Source organism: Mauremys mutica, chromosome 15 (assembly GCF_020497125.1).
Source record: "Mauremys mutica isolate MM-2020 ecotype Southern chromosome 15, ASM2049712v1, whole genome shotgun sequence".
NCBI classification, from domain to species: Eukaryota; Metazoa; Chordata; order Testudines; family Geoemydidae; genus Mauremys; species Mauremys mutica.
This window is the reverse complement of record NC_059086.1, coordinates 7,312,156-7,326,335: the sequence shown is the minus strand read 5'-3', so window position 1 is coordinate 7,326,335 and position 14,180 is coordinate 7,312,156. Positions and strand designations below refer to the sequence as shown.

The window sequence follows — 14,180 nt, the reverse complement described above, 5'->3', positions numbered from 1 at the left end:
AAGACCTGAAGCACTTCCTAGCAAAGCTAAAATTCCGCATGGTCTCCCTGGCCTCCATCATCCCCTCCCTGGATCCGGGAGACTGGTATGCTGCCCTCGATCTGAAAGATGCATTCTTTCACATCGCCATCTTTGAGGAACACAGACACTTCCTCCAGTTTATGGTAGGTCACAACCACTATCAATTTGCAGTCCTCCTGTTTGGCTTAGCAACAGCACCATGGGTATTTACCAAGTGCATGTCGGTGGTGGCTGCCTACCTCAGACATTGGTGTGTCCAGATCTACCCATACCTCATCAACTGGCTAGTCAATGGCAGAGCCAGGTCCCAGGTCTAAAGGGATGTGGTGTTGCTGTTAGCCACCTACCGTCGCCTCAGCCTGTTGGTGAATGACAAAAAATCCACGTTAGTTTCAGTACAGAAGATAGAGTTCATCGGAGTGGTGCTCTACTTGACCTGCCTCAGGGTGTTCCTGCAGCTGGAGAGATTGACGGCACTGACGGACCTCATCGCAGAAGTGTCTGTGTTTCCCCTGATCACAGTCAGGGTTTGCCTGCGCCTACTAAGTTGCATGTCAGCGTATACATATGTGGTGCGCCGTGCCAGGCTCCGGATGCGACCCCTGCAGCAGTGGTTGGCCAGGGTCTACTCCAAATCCAGGGACCACCTGGAGAAGGTCATCACCATCCCCATGACGGTACTTACCTTGCTGTGATGGTGGACCGACCCCAGGAAAATCCTGGAAGGAGTTCCTTCGTCAGCACTCCTCACTTAGTCGAGTTGGTTTCGGATGCCTCGGACCTCGGCTGCGGGGGCACATCTCAGCACCCTCCAGACCCAAGGTATGTGGTTCCCCTAGGAATCGATGCCCCATACAAACGTCAAAGAGCTCAGGGCGGTGTGCAGAGCATGCACGGACATCCGGCCTTACCTGTCGGGCAGAGTGGTCAGAGTCCTCACGGACAACACGGCCTTGATGTTCTACATCAACAGGCAAGGCGGAGCATGATCCTCGGCCCTCTGCCAAGAAGCCCTCCATCTCTGGGACTTCTGCATCGACCACGGAATCCATCTAAAGCATGTCGCCTTCTGGTGCTAGAAACATGCTAGCAGATCACCTAAGCGGGGACTTCTTCGCTCACTGCGAGTGGGTGCTCCACCTGGATGTTGTTGGCATAATCTTGCAGAGGTGGGAAACTCCCCAAGTGGATTTGTTCTCCACCAGGCAGAACAGGCAGTGCCACAGGTTTTGGTCCAGACGGGGTCCCTCTCCGATGCCTTCTTCCTGCCATGGGCAGGAAGCCTGATGTATGCATTCCCTTCGATTCCGCTCATCAGCAAGGTCCTAGCAAAAATCAAGAGGGACAAGGCGCAGGTTATCATGATTGCCCCAGCGTGGCCTCACCAGCACTCGTTTGGAACGCTATCAAGCTTGTCAGCAATCGCTCCCTGGCCCCTGCCAAACTGACCGGACCCGCTGCCACAGGATCACAGCTGACTCTTGCACCCCAACCTCTCATCCCTCAACCTCACAGCGTGGATACTGTGTGGCTGAACCCAGATGAACGGGCCTGTTCAGAAGGGGTCCAACGGCCGAACGGGGCATCTCTCCTTCAAATTCTTCGGTGCAGTCGATCTTGGACTACCTGCTTCATTTAAGGAACCAGGGTCTCCACACTTCTCTGTCATGGTGCATCTGGTGGCCATTTCGGCCTTTCATCCGCCAATCCAGGGGCAGACTGTGTTCTCTCATGACAACAGTGTTCCTTAGAGGAGACTCTTTTCTCAAGTCCGGTCCCCAGCCCCTCAGTGGGATCTCAGCTTGGTTCTGTCCAGGCTCACAGGCCTGCCCTTTGAACCTTTGGCCTTGTGCTCCGTGTCTCACCTATCATGGAAGGTAGCTTTCCTGGTAGTGGTGGTGATGTCAGCGAGGCGAATCTCTGAGCTGCGAGCCCTGACCTCAGAACCGCTGTACACAGTCTTCTATAAGGACAAGGTCCAGCTCCATCCCCACCCGGCCTTCCTTCCCAAGGTGATGTCCACTTTCCACATGAGCCAGGACATCTTCCTTCTAGTCTTCTGCCTTAAGCCCCATGAGACTAGTGAAGAGAGGCGCCTTCACACTTTGGACGTAAGAAGGGCTCTGGCTTTCTACCGAGATCGGACAAAGCCTTTTCGTAAGTCAACTCAGCTTTTCATCTCTACAGCTGATAGGATGAAGGGCCTCCTAGTGTCCACGCAGAGGATTTCTAACTGGATCACCTCTTGCGTTCGGATCTGCTTCCCGTTGGCAGGAGTCCCTCCGCCCCCAATTGTCAGAGCCCACCAGAACACAGGCATCTTCGGCAGCCTTCCCGGCACACTTCCCGATCCAGGACATCTGTTGAGCCATGACGTGGTCCTCAGTGCACACGTTCACGGCCCACTATGCCATCACTTAGCAGGCCAGGGACGACGCTGGGTTCAGCAGAGCTGTGTTGCAATCTACGTGTACGTGAACTCCTATCCACCTCCGAGGGGTACTGCTTGGGAGTCACCCAAGTTAAATGGACATGAGCAATCACTCGAAGAAAAGACCCTTTCCGTAATTGGTGTTATTTGAGATGTGTTCTTCATGTCCATTCCACAACCCGTCCTCCTTCCCCAGTGTTGGAGTTTCCAGCAAGAAGGAGCTGAGGATGGGGGGAACTGGTGGTACCCTATATACCGTGACATGTGCGCGCCACTCCAGGGGCCACCGGCGCCAGTCCCCTATGGATACTACTGAGGGAAAAACTTCCAGCACCGGTGCATGTGGCGAACACACACACCTAAGTTGAGTGGACATGAGCAACACATCTCGAAGAACGCCAGTTACAGAAAAGGGAACTGTCTTTAACTTTCCTCAATGGTCAGACTTTCTAAACCTTTTATCATTTTTGTTGCTCTCTTCTGGACTCTCTCCAGTTTGTCCACATCTTTCTTAAAGTGTGTTGCCCAAACCTGGACACTGTACTCCTGCTGAGGTCTCACCAGGTAGAGTGGGACAATTACCTCCAGTGTCTTACATGAGACATTCCCATTAATACACTCCAAACTGATAATAGCCTTTTTTGCAATTGGATCACGTTGTTAGCTCATGTTCAATTTGTGATCTACTATAACCCGCAGATCGTTTTCAGCAGTACGATCCCCAGCTGTTTATTTCCCATTTTGTAGTTGTGCATTTTTTTCCTTCCTAAGCACTGTCCTTTGCACTTGTTTTTATGGAATTTCATCTTGTAGATGTCAGACCAATTCTCTAATTTGTCTCAGTCATTTTGAATTCTAATCCTGTCCTCTAAAGTGTTTGCAAACCCCTTCCAGTTTGCTGTCATCATTAGATTTTATAAGCATGCTCTCCACTCCATTAGCCAAGTCATTCATGAAAATGCTGAATAGTACCTGGCCTAGGACAGACCTTCTGGGGGCGGGACATCACTAGATATGTCCTCCGACTTGGCAGTGAACTACGCTTCGAGTATAGTCTATCCACCAGTTGTGCACCACCTTTCAGTAATTCCATCTAGACCACATTTTCTTTGTTTGCTTATGAGAATGTCATATGGCACCGTATCAGAAGTCTTACTGTCTGCTGCTTCCCACCTATCCACTAGACCATTAACCTTGTCAAAGGAGGAAATCGGGTTGATCTGGCATGATTTATTCTTGACAAATCCATGTTGGTGATTACTTATCACCCTATTATCCTCTAATTGCTTATAAATTGATTGTTTAATAATGTGTCCCCATATCTTTTTGAATATCAGAGCGAGGCTGACAGGTCTGTAGTCATTCTCCTTTTTAAAGATAGGTACTGTTTGTTCTTCCCTAGTCCTCTGGGACCTCTCATGTCCTCCTCACCCTGAATGGGCAGTGGGGTGGTTATTCCACTCCCAGAGCTACGGAGCCCTTTCAGTGCTCTCTTTATGGTACTGGGACCACTGGATGCTAATCCACCTGACAGTAAGATGGTATCATGGATACACAGGATCTCTGCGTGCCCTAGCCTTTAAACAGTCCTTTGGTGGTTCTCCTTCAGTATGCCAGACCCACAAGGGGTCCCAATCTTCCTTAAGGGCAGGCCACATGCCTCTGAGACTGAGTCTCTGGGCTCCAGCTCTCCTGCTTCTCACCTTGAGTTCTGCCCAGCAAGTTCCATTGTGGTAGTCTCTTATTCTGAGACTTGTGCCCTCTTCTGGGACCAATGCACCTCACCAGGTATTTGCAGGAACACCAGGCAGCCTTTTCAAAACAACTGGCATACACTATCGGAAAGTCCTTAAGTTAGCAGAGAGAAGTACAGGCTAAGACAGAGTTCAGACTGGCCAGCGTCACAGCTCTGTCCAGCCAAGCTGCTCTAGAATCCATTTTGACTCCCTCTTTCTGTCAGTCAGTCCCAGGGGAGAGCTCTGTGTCCCTCCAAAGGCCAGCTCCTAACACAGCCACCTGACACCTTTCGGTCCATTGTTATCCTCCTGCAGGATCCCTGCTGAGTTCAAAAGTTCTGTCTGCTGGAGTTTCCCATTGTTAGGTATCAGTTATTCAGTCCTCAGGGTTCAGTTGTCTTTCCAGAGCCTCCATTGATATGGGTTGGTTTCAGCCAGTCTGTAGCAACCCATTCATATCACTCCAGACAGTTACGTGATCCAAGCACCTCATGTCTGCTCTTCTACCTCACAAACCTTTTAATCCTTCTGCACTCACTGGGTAGCAATTCGTAGTCACGTATGACACTTCCAAGCATGAGAGACAAGGTGGGTGAAGTAATATCTTTTATTGGACCAACTTCTGTTGGTGAGAGAGACAACAGAAGTTGGTCCAGTCAATATTACCTCACCCACCTTGTCTCTCTCATATCCTGGGACCAACACGGCTACAAGTACACTGCATACTTCCAAGCATATCAATTCCTAATAATATTACAGAAGATTTCACTTTGTCACAGACGGCCTTGGAAGGGCCCAACAATCTAGACCTTTTTGCTGGGCTCCCCCAGTTGTTCGATTCAGGTTGTGATGTTCTGAAGGACTCAGTGTGCTACATATCTGCATCAAAGGTTTTATTAAAAAGAAAGTGTAGTTTCTGGTGGTTAGGAGCATATGAGATTCCTGCATGATTTGTTATATACTGCAGATTAGGACATCACCAGAGGTGTTGCTTTAGAATATTATGCATGTGCTGTACACTGACATGACAGAAATAATGCATTTTAATAGTAGTTGCCCTTAAAAACTTTTCAAGAGGTTTAGTTACTAAATAACATTACTAGGATAACTGCCATACTCTGTAGGTATTTCCTATATTACGTGGAAGAAATCCTGCAAATGCTGAGATTTAGTTTATCTAGTTAATTAATGATGATTAGTACAGTAGCTCCTCGCTTAACGTTGTAGTTATGTTCCTGAAAAATGCTACTTTAAGTGAAACAATGTTAAGCGAATCCAATTTCCCCATAAGAATTATGTAAATAGGGGGGCTTAGGTTCCAGGGAAATTTTTTTCTCCAGACAAAAACGTGTGTATATATATATATATATATATATACACATACATACACACTAAAAGTTTTAAACAGTTTAATACTGTAGACAGCAATGATGATTGTGAAGCTTGGTTGAGATGGTGAAGTCAGAGGGTGGGATATTTCCCAGGGAATGCCTTACTGCTAAATGATGAACTAGCACTTGGCTGAGCACTCAAGGGTTAACACGTTGTTAATGTAGCCTTACACTCTACAAGGCAGCAGGAATGGAGGGAAGGGAGACAGCATGGCAGAGAGAGACAGAGACATACACCCTGTGTGGGGGAGAGATGCGCATTGCCCCTTTACGTATGCTGACCCCACTTTAAGTACACTGCCCTTTTAAGTAGATTAGCAAGTTGAGACAGCAGCTGCTGCCAGCAAGCTCCCTCTGTCCTGAGCCGTTGTGTGTCTCCCCTCTACCTCCGCTCTATAGAGATGGTGTAAAGAAGCAGGGGGCAGGAGCAGAGGGGAGGGGGACACTCTGACATTAGCACCCTTCCCCCCCCACCTCCCCGCACTGCAAGCAGGAGGCTCCCAGGAGCAGCTCCAAGGCAGAGGGCAGGAGCAACACAGGGCAGTGCGGGGAGGGACAGCTGAACTGCCTGGCAATTGCACACGGGGTACTTAGGGGAGCAGGGAGCTAATAGGGGCTAGCGGGGCTGCCGGTCCACTCTGATTCCAAGTGCCCACCAGCTAGCTCCAACGGGCTGCTCTTTCTGCAAGCAGTAAACAAAGCAGGCGGCTGCCAAACGACGTTATAAGGGAGCATTGCGCAACTTTAAACAGATCATGTTCTCTAATTGATCAGCAACGAAATGACGTTAACCAGGAGGATGTTAAGTGAGGAGTTACTGTATTGTATTTTTAAGTCTGTGTTTTATGATGTTTTCTTAAGAGGAGCTGTGCTCCAAGTTAGTGTGTGTATCTGATTTTAAATAAAATTGTAAAGGGAAATGTAGGGTGTCAGTTATTATTGAAATAGATCTTGAGAGCAGGTATTATTAAACTCTTGTGGTAGATGTAGTAGCCTTAGGCAAAGAGGCTGGGACCTGTTCCAACTCCATTCTGTGGTTTGATATAAGTTAGGGTAAAAGAACATAAGGAATATATGTATAAGGAAAACAAATCCTCCTGTCTCAGCCACTGACTGCTGGGGTTAGCAGCACGCTGCCTCTATAGGGCTGGCTAGTCTATAGCTGTGGGTGATGGAGATTTTTGTGGCTTTCTCAGGAGCATCTGGTGCTGAGCACTGTACAAGAGAGGCCACACGCCTGCTGATCCTGTCTGGCAATTCCTGTGATGTCTGACTTTTTGTTTGTTCTCTCACAGCTCCTCTGGGTCGATCTACGTTGAGCTGAGACTGTCTTGGGACATGCCTGTGTAGCTTTATTCCCTTTCCACTCCACATGATTCAGAAGAACCTTGGTCTGCAGTACAGAGGTTATTCTTTTTCAAAACCATGTGATATTTCCTGCCCTAGACACTTCCCCACATTCTTGACGCTGCCCTATAAGGAAGGACTCGGCTATTTTCAAGATGATTCAGGAAGGGAAGGAGAACAGAGAGAAAATCTTACCAAAAGAGTGATTTCCCTACCTGATTCCAAGGTGAGCTCTGGCACCTGATGGAAACGGCACTACTTTCTGACCTTCTGTAGACACTACCTGATGCATTTGCATTTTTCTTTCTCTATTTCTCTGGAATTACCACTGTTACTGAGTAATTTGTAAGGAGAAGATCTCCTCAATCCTGGAGACCGGGCATTGGACAGAAATATTCTCCAATTCAAATGGGAGATTAAAAACCCAGAGCCTCATGGTTCAGGCCTGGGATTGCTTTCCATACACTACAAGTGTCCTAGGTCTCTGAAGGCTAGTTTAAGAAAACTGTTTTCTAACATGGAAACCTGCTAGCAGAATGGTTGCACATGATTGTGTCCCTGGGAAGCGTGGCACTGACAAGCTGTAGTCACCTGTTGAGACTTGTATTGCCAGACAAGCTGTCCAGGATAGGCTGCATCCACAGCCACAATGGTTATTTATTTTAAATTCCTTTTTAGGTATATATTTATCATGAGCTTCAAAGTACTGAACAGGATTTAACTTAGAAAACAATGTAGAATTACTTTTAGTCTAACCTGCAGCCTTTTTGGAACTGTACTCCTGGTTTGCAGAACTCTGCCAAAAAGCACCATCAGAAATACCTTCTCGTGCAAATCCTACACAGAACACCACACTGACATAACTAGCCGGCGTGCTTGTGCACACACACACGCGTTTCTGAGATCCACATTTCAGGGGGCTTCCTGCCTGAGATGCGTTCAAGAGGCACAGCTAATACCCTTGAGGATGAGGTGAAATTCCTTACATCGTTGTCTCTCTCTTGGGGGAGAAGGAATCATCATGGCTGAGTCTATTCTAGTTTCCTAACTTTATAAGCTTCAAACAGAAGGACAAATTACCCCCTTTAGCAAGGTTTTCTCAAAGCCATATAGTATGGAACTGACAGCGTGAGAGAGAGGGAGGGTGGGATGGAGCTGACTCAGTCATCTCCATTTGGGGGCTCATCCAGCAATCTAATACTGAGCCAGAGGCAAATATGCAGTAGAAATAGTTGGATCCTCTACATTTTATTACATTAAAGGAAGTCTAGGATCACCTGGTTTGTTTAAGTTACTGCCCTCCTTCTGTTTTGGATTTTCCAACTCCTTTTGTATTTGGCTGAGGAAAGATTCAGGGGACATGTTACACCATTAAAAGATGAACAGGAATTTGACTTTTCATGATTGTGTAAGTAGCTTTCATTTAGCTGGTCAGCGGGCCTTCTGATTCAGTGTATAAAATCTTGCTTTAGAGAATATGTGCCCCTTTTACCAAAGGTTTTTCGGGATGAATTTTCAATTCTGCATTGGAACATGCTCCATTCCATAAATTGTGCTTAATACAGAGAATCCCAGAGGCTGTCACACCTTTGATAGGACGAATATACCATTAGAGGTGCCTTTCCTTTACTCTTCTTGCCAAGGGAAGGAATCCGTTTGCTCTGGAAAAGGTGTTCAATTTTCTCAGGGAGGGTTCTCTCTCAATGTCCCAGGGCTTGTGAGATTCTGCTGGCCGAGCACTCTGGTATCGAGAGTGTGGAATGGGTCATTATTTTAGGCTGCAAAGTCCCACTGCAACATACCACACCCTGCATAAAGCATGACACCCAAAGAGGCCATTATTCCGAAGTCACTATTACAATGAAAGCCAGAATTTCCAGAGTGCAAATCCAAATGAATGGAATGCCTGCCCTGTACCCACAGCCAGAAAGAGGAGCTGGCCTGTTCGGGAGGAACCAGCAGTTCTAAGGCAGCATTGAGGTGTTGGGCAGAAGGCTTCAATATAGCACATGCAAGCGGAACAATCAAGGAAGGGAAACAAAATTATGCAGCAAACCCTTTTTATCGTGTAGCAAGGCCTGTTAGCGTAAAGTCTGAATGATGTGGGTCATAAGAGATTGAACCATCTTTATCCTTGAGTTGGAGAGGAAGGAAGACTCGGTAGGTTAAATTAGGTCTTGAACTACCATTTTGGTTCAAATCCACGAGGAATGGCAGACAGACCCTCCCACCAGCCCCCAAAAATGGTTTTCGGAAGAGAAATATTTCTGTATATGTGGATTACTGCTCTGCTATGAAGAGAAACCTCGGAAGGAAACTATGGTACTAATCTGTAATTTAACAAATTTATTGTATAAACTGACCAGAGAAACAGCCTAGAGAGGGGGTTGTTGGGTAGAACTTAAGCTTTTTTTATTTTTTATTTTTTCTTAAGTGCAATAAATCTATCAGGGAGCTGTGAGGGCACTTCATTGCATGGGAATCAAGGCTGGAGATGCAGAAATTTTAGCTCTTCGTGCACTGAAACTGAATCACATTAGGAATTTGCTGCATTAACACGACGTACAAAGGATGGTGATTTATTTGCTAATGTTTGTCATTTCTTTCTGTTGTGTATTTTTGTTAACACTGTTTTCTATTAAATGAAAACTGCATTCGTCACTGACTCCTCCTGTCTGTTTGGTACCTACAAATGACACTTGTTTTGTTCATGGCAAAGAAGAGAAGGTGAGATTTCACTAGAACTGAAGCAATATCCTTTCCAAAGGAACTCTGCAGAGCTAGCGCTACCATCCACTACCCTGGCAAAAAGAGCCATTAGGAAAACCAGACAGTGGCTTGAAGTTCTGCATGGTACCTATGGGTGTGAGCTTGATAGGACAGTCTCAGTCCAGTGGTCCAGCCTCTGAAATGCTTGTCTGTCCTCTCCCAGGATATTCCTGTTCCGAATGTATTTGCCCTTTTGTTTTTCACTTTGATGGGTAAAATACCTGTCAGGCAAACCCCTGTAAAGCTACACGAGGATCATCAGTGGGGTTTTCAGAAGCACCGAAATGAGCTCAGAGCACAAGTCTCATTGGCTGTCACTGGGGTTGGTGCCCCTAAGGCTCTTAGATGCTTCCCACCCAGGGAGCTGGCTTCTTGGAAGAGATGAGTGAGATCCTGAAGTGGGTAAGGACCACTGTCCGTAGGCTCAGGGTATTTGCCCATCTTTGGGAGTCTCATTGCAGTCTGTGGCGAAGTTGGCAATGATCTTCTTGAGATCTCTTGTTACTCAGTGTTAATGAATTATTTGTGCAAGAGAAATGTTAAAATATTACAGGTCACAAAAATGAGATTTTACCAAATTTTAGTGGTTTATGAGAAGAACCAGCTGTCAGATAGTGAGGCCTAAGCTCATGGTGATGGTGACCGTGCAATTCTAGGCAATTCCCTGCTGTACATGTGACAGGAAATTGAGCTTCATCTAAAACATGTTTCGTGGTATGTTTCTTCTCCTCCGTATGCTGCTGTGACATGGCTTTGTCCCTGTGTGTCAGCTTAATGCTGACAGCAGCTACATACCCTCCAGTCTGCCTCGGAAAGTTCTGCCTTACAAACAGTTACAGAAACAGGTTTATTGCGTATTCCCTATATTCTGCTATGAATGCCGAGCTGGACTTTCCAGCATAGGGTACTGTTTCGAGGAGCTCAGTGTGAGTTACCCAGTATGCAGAAAGCAGAACCGGGCCGCCCAGCGGCTGTTTGTAGCAATAGCTTCTCCACAAGAAGCAGCAGACAAGTCCGTATGCAAACCGGGTGTGCTTAATTGGGAGACTCCTACTGCAAAGCTGCAGCCTTCATATCTCATTTGTCGCTTAGATTTAGTATCCACAGGAACATCCCAAGCCACTCCTGAGTTCATGGAGCCAGCAGTTATGGTGCATCTTTCCCTGCGCCTGGAAAACCGACGTGAATTAGGCTGTTTTGCCAAAGAAACTGTCCTCTGGCATTTGACCCAGTTAGGTATGCTCAGCAGTCTGCACACAGGGAGACAGCCCATAAAAAATTCAGCACCAGTCAAGACTGAGAAGCATTTGCCCCAGTGCCTCTCAGCATTTGCCCCTGAATGAAGTTGTTTTCAGTCATTTCCTTTTGAAAGGAATAAAATCCATCATTCATGTTACATAAAACTAGGACCCCAAGATTCCTAGTAGACCTATCCTGAGACTTATTGTCATGTCTCTCTTCACCCCTTTCTCATTTATGCTCTTCTCCAAGGAACTTCTTCGAGAGATTCCTCTGTGCTTTGAGCCTTGACTATCTGGCCTAAGGATATCAGCAGCACATATTAAAGCACAGAAATCTAGATTCAGTAGTTAAGAATAAAGATCTGAGTTGAAACCTCTGCTCAGCCTTCTGGCAGGTGTTTTCACTGCTGTATTTCTTGAAGCAGCGCAGAACCCACTCTGGCACATCAGAAGGTCTAACTGCCCTTGGACACAGCATATGCATCTCCTGTTAGTGTTACTTGATGTGCACTGAAATGAGGCCATGACATGTCAGTCATACTGTAGACATCGTATTAGAAACCTTTTGCAGCTGTCTTACAGGGCATGTGCAGCAGCTGCTTTTCAAAACTTCAGTGTCCCTCTGGGACACTCTAAAATGGTAAAATCATCTTGTCTGGTGTCATATTTCTGAAACGACCGCGATGCATATTGCAAAGCAGTCTGTGGCGGTGGGAAAACTGCCTTATGTGTTCTTGGATCTTAGATGCGACCTTGTGTGATGTGATGTTTTAAACCTCCAGATGTGGGAAGACTGACCGGATTGTCGATGCTGAAACTGTTGCACTCCCTCAACTGAACACAGGGGCGACTCTATGTATTTTGCCGCCCCGAGCATGGCAGTCAGGCGGCTTTCGGCGGCGCGCCTGCGGGAGGTCCACTGGTAACGCGGATTTGGTGGCATGCCTGCGGGAGGTCCACTGGTCCCGTGCCTTTGGCGTACCTGCCGCTGAATTGCCCCTGAAACCACGGGACTGGCAGACCTCCTGCAGGTGCACCCCCGAAGGCAGCCTGACTGCCACCCTCACGGCGACCGGCAGGCCACCTCCCGCGGCTTGCTGCCCCAGGCACGCGCTTGGTGCACTGGTGCCTGGAGCCACCCCTGGAACTTTGGGTAGAGCTGGGATCTCTCATGCTTAGTGATGCTTCCTTCAGAAGCTGAATTTTCAGATGTGGGGGCCTAAAGTTAAGCACCTGAATCCATGCTGGGAACCTAATGTAAACATGGTCAGATTAGCTTCCATTGACTTGAGCGGAGGCCCTCTAAAAAGAGGGCACTCTTACTTAGCTGCTTCACTTCAGACACCTAAGTCTGAAAGCACTGGACGTTGAGCCCAGTCCTGAAAGGCACTGAATGCCTCCTGCAAGGTTCACACAATCCCTGACCTCCCCTTGAAGTCTGGAGTTAAGTGGGCCCAGCACCATGCAGGGTCATCCCCTCCTAGATCCTTCCCACACCTCATCACACTCTTCTACTCATGCTGCTTGTCGGTGTGGAAAGTAGAGATCGTTCTGGAAAACACCTTGATTTTAAACGGAAAGGACTTCATCAAAAGAACAAATCCAGTGGGGCACCAAGAGCTACCATGTTGGAACAGGGCCTGTGTCTCAGACTTCCATCAGATGGGCACATTTCTGCCCTTTCAGTCAGAGTCTGAAAATGAGAACAGGAAAATAAATGGACTTATCTGAGCCTGCCAGGGTGCACTGTGCCATGGACAAATAGACTGTTACATTTTACCCTGGGGAAAAGGTTCTATGTAACACCGCTCTGAAAGGGAGAGGGGCCACAGCCTGTATCAGCAGCCCTGATAATGCAGCAGCTTGGGGTTCAGCAAAGAAATCACACCTGCTGAAGCCTTCCATCTTTTATAACCAAGCAAATAGAGAGGATCCATGACACTGAACTTTCAGCTAACCGGCTACTCTTCTTCCGTGCTTAGAACTCCGACTGAATGGTAGTGTTACCTCTGCCCAAAGCCTGGTAGCAAAGAGATTTGCTCCTGATCCACCTCCTTTCTCACTGACCAATTGCCTCACGTGGATGGTTTTTAGGTACCAAAAGACTTGGAAAAACCATGTAACCTGCCTTTAACTGAATGTTGACATCTCCTGTAAACCAGCACTTGGGTATTAAAGAGTTAATATATTTCATTTCTGTTTTATTAGAAAGGCTGGTATCGGGCCAGTACTTGCTTTGTTATCAAACCCTAGAGAACTATGATGTGTGTTTTACCGCATTTATGGATTTCTTGTAATACTCTTGGTTGAAATAAAGGGTTTCCTAATTTAGTCTGGGATTGTCCATGGTCAATTCCCTTCTCACTTCCAGAAAGGACCACTTTGCAGGGCGACGGGCCCAGACTTTTAACGTCCTCTCTCTTTCCTTTCCTCTCTTCGCACTTCTCTGCAATGAGATGCAGCTGGGGAGCCCCACTGCCCATGGAGAGAAAGAAGATAAGGAAATGGATGAGAATCCCACTGCCCAGAGGTTATTTATACAGAAGGCAAGTCCTTCAAAAGCAAGAGAGAGGGGCTCACTAGTGCCCTTTTAGGGGGTGGACCAACATGCAGCCTTGGGGGGATATTGGTACAACTGCTGTCACCCTCCCCCACCAGAGCTCCAAACACTTCCTAAAGGCGAGGCTGTATCATCACCCCCGTTTTACAACACACAGGGCCTGGCTTCCCCAAGGCCACACCAAGAGTTGTTGACAGAGCCGGATCCTGCCTCTTCTCCCCATCATGCTTAGGAGCCCCATCCCTCGGCACTCCATGGAAGGCACAGAGTGGGCTGCCAAGGTTGGTGCTACATCATAAAACTGTCCATGTGCTGCACACGTGGGGGCTGGTCCCGTGACAGGCTCAGCAGCCTCAGCTCGCTTTTGTAGTTCATGGGGATGGAGGGCAGTTGGGTAGGTCCCTGAAGAGGAATGTCTGGCCGTTGCCCATGTAGAACCAGGCTCTAGCATTGTCCTGAATAGTTACACCCTCTACCATGTCTTTCTTGCAATGTAGGCGCTTAGGTAAGTGGTGGTTTGATTTGCCGGAATGCTCAGGCTTCCCTTTCACAGCTAATTTGCGCGTATTGTCCCTTAGATGGGTCACTGCATACAGATCGGTGCAGGAAGAGGTTAGATCTGCCCCTGACTGTCTCGGTATCCAGCCCTGCCCTCCTGGGCGCCCATAAATCAATGGGTGAACA

The 14,180-nt window shown here is 47.5% G+C and overlaps 1 protein-coding gene across 1 annotated transcript in view; it reads left to right on the top strand.

The window, feature by feature from the left end:
* The window catches only part of PPP1R37 (protein phosphatase 1 regulatory subunit 37), a 155,550-nt gene extending 145,959 nt beyond the window's left edge, over positions 1–9,591 (top strand). The window contains exon 13 of the mRNA XM_044988816.1: positions 6,875–9,591. The gene's annotated coding sequence lies outside the window, so the exon portion shown is untranslated. The remainder of the gene's footprint in view (positions 1–6,874) is intronic.
* The last annotated feature ends 4,589 nt before the right edge of the window (positions 9,592–14,180 follow it).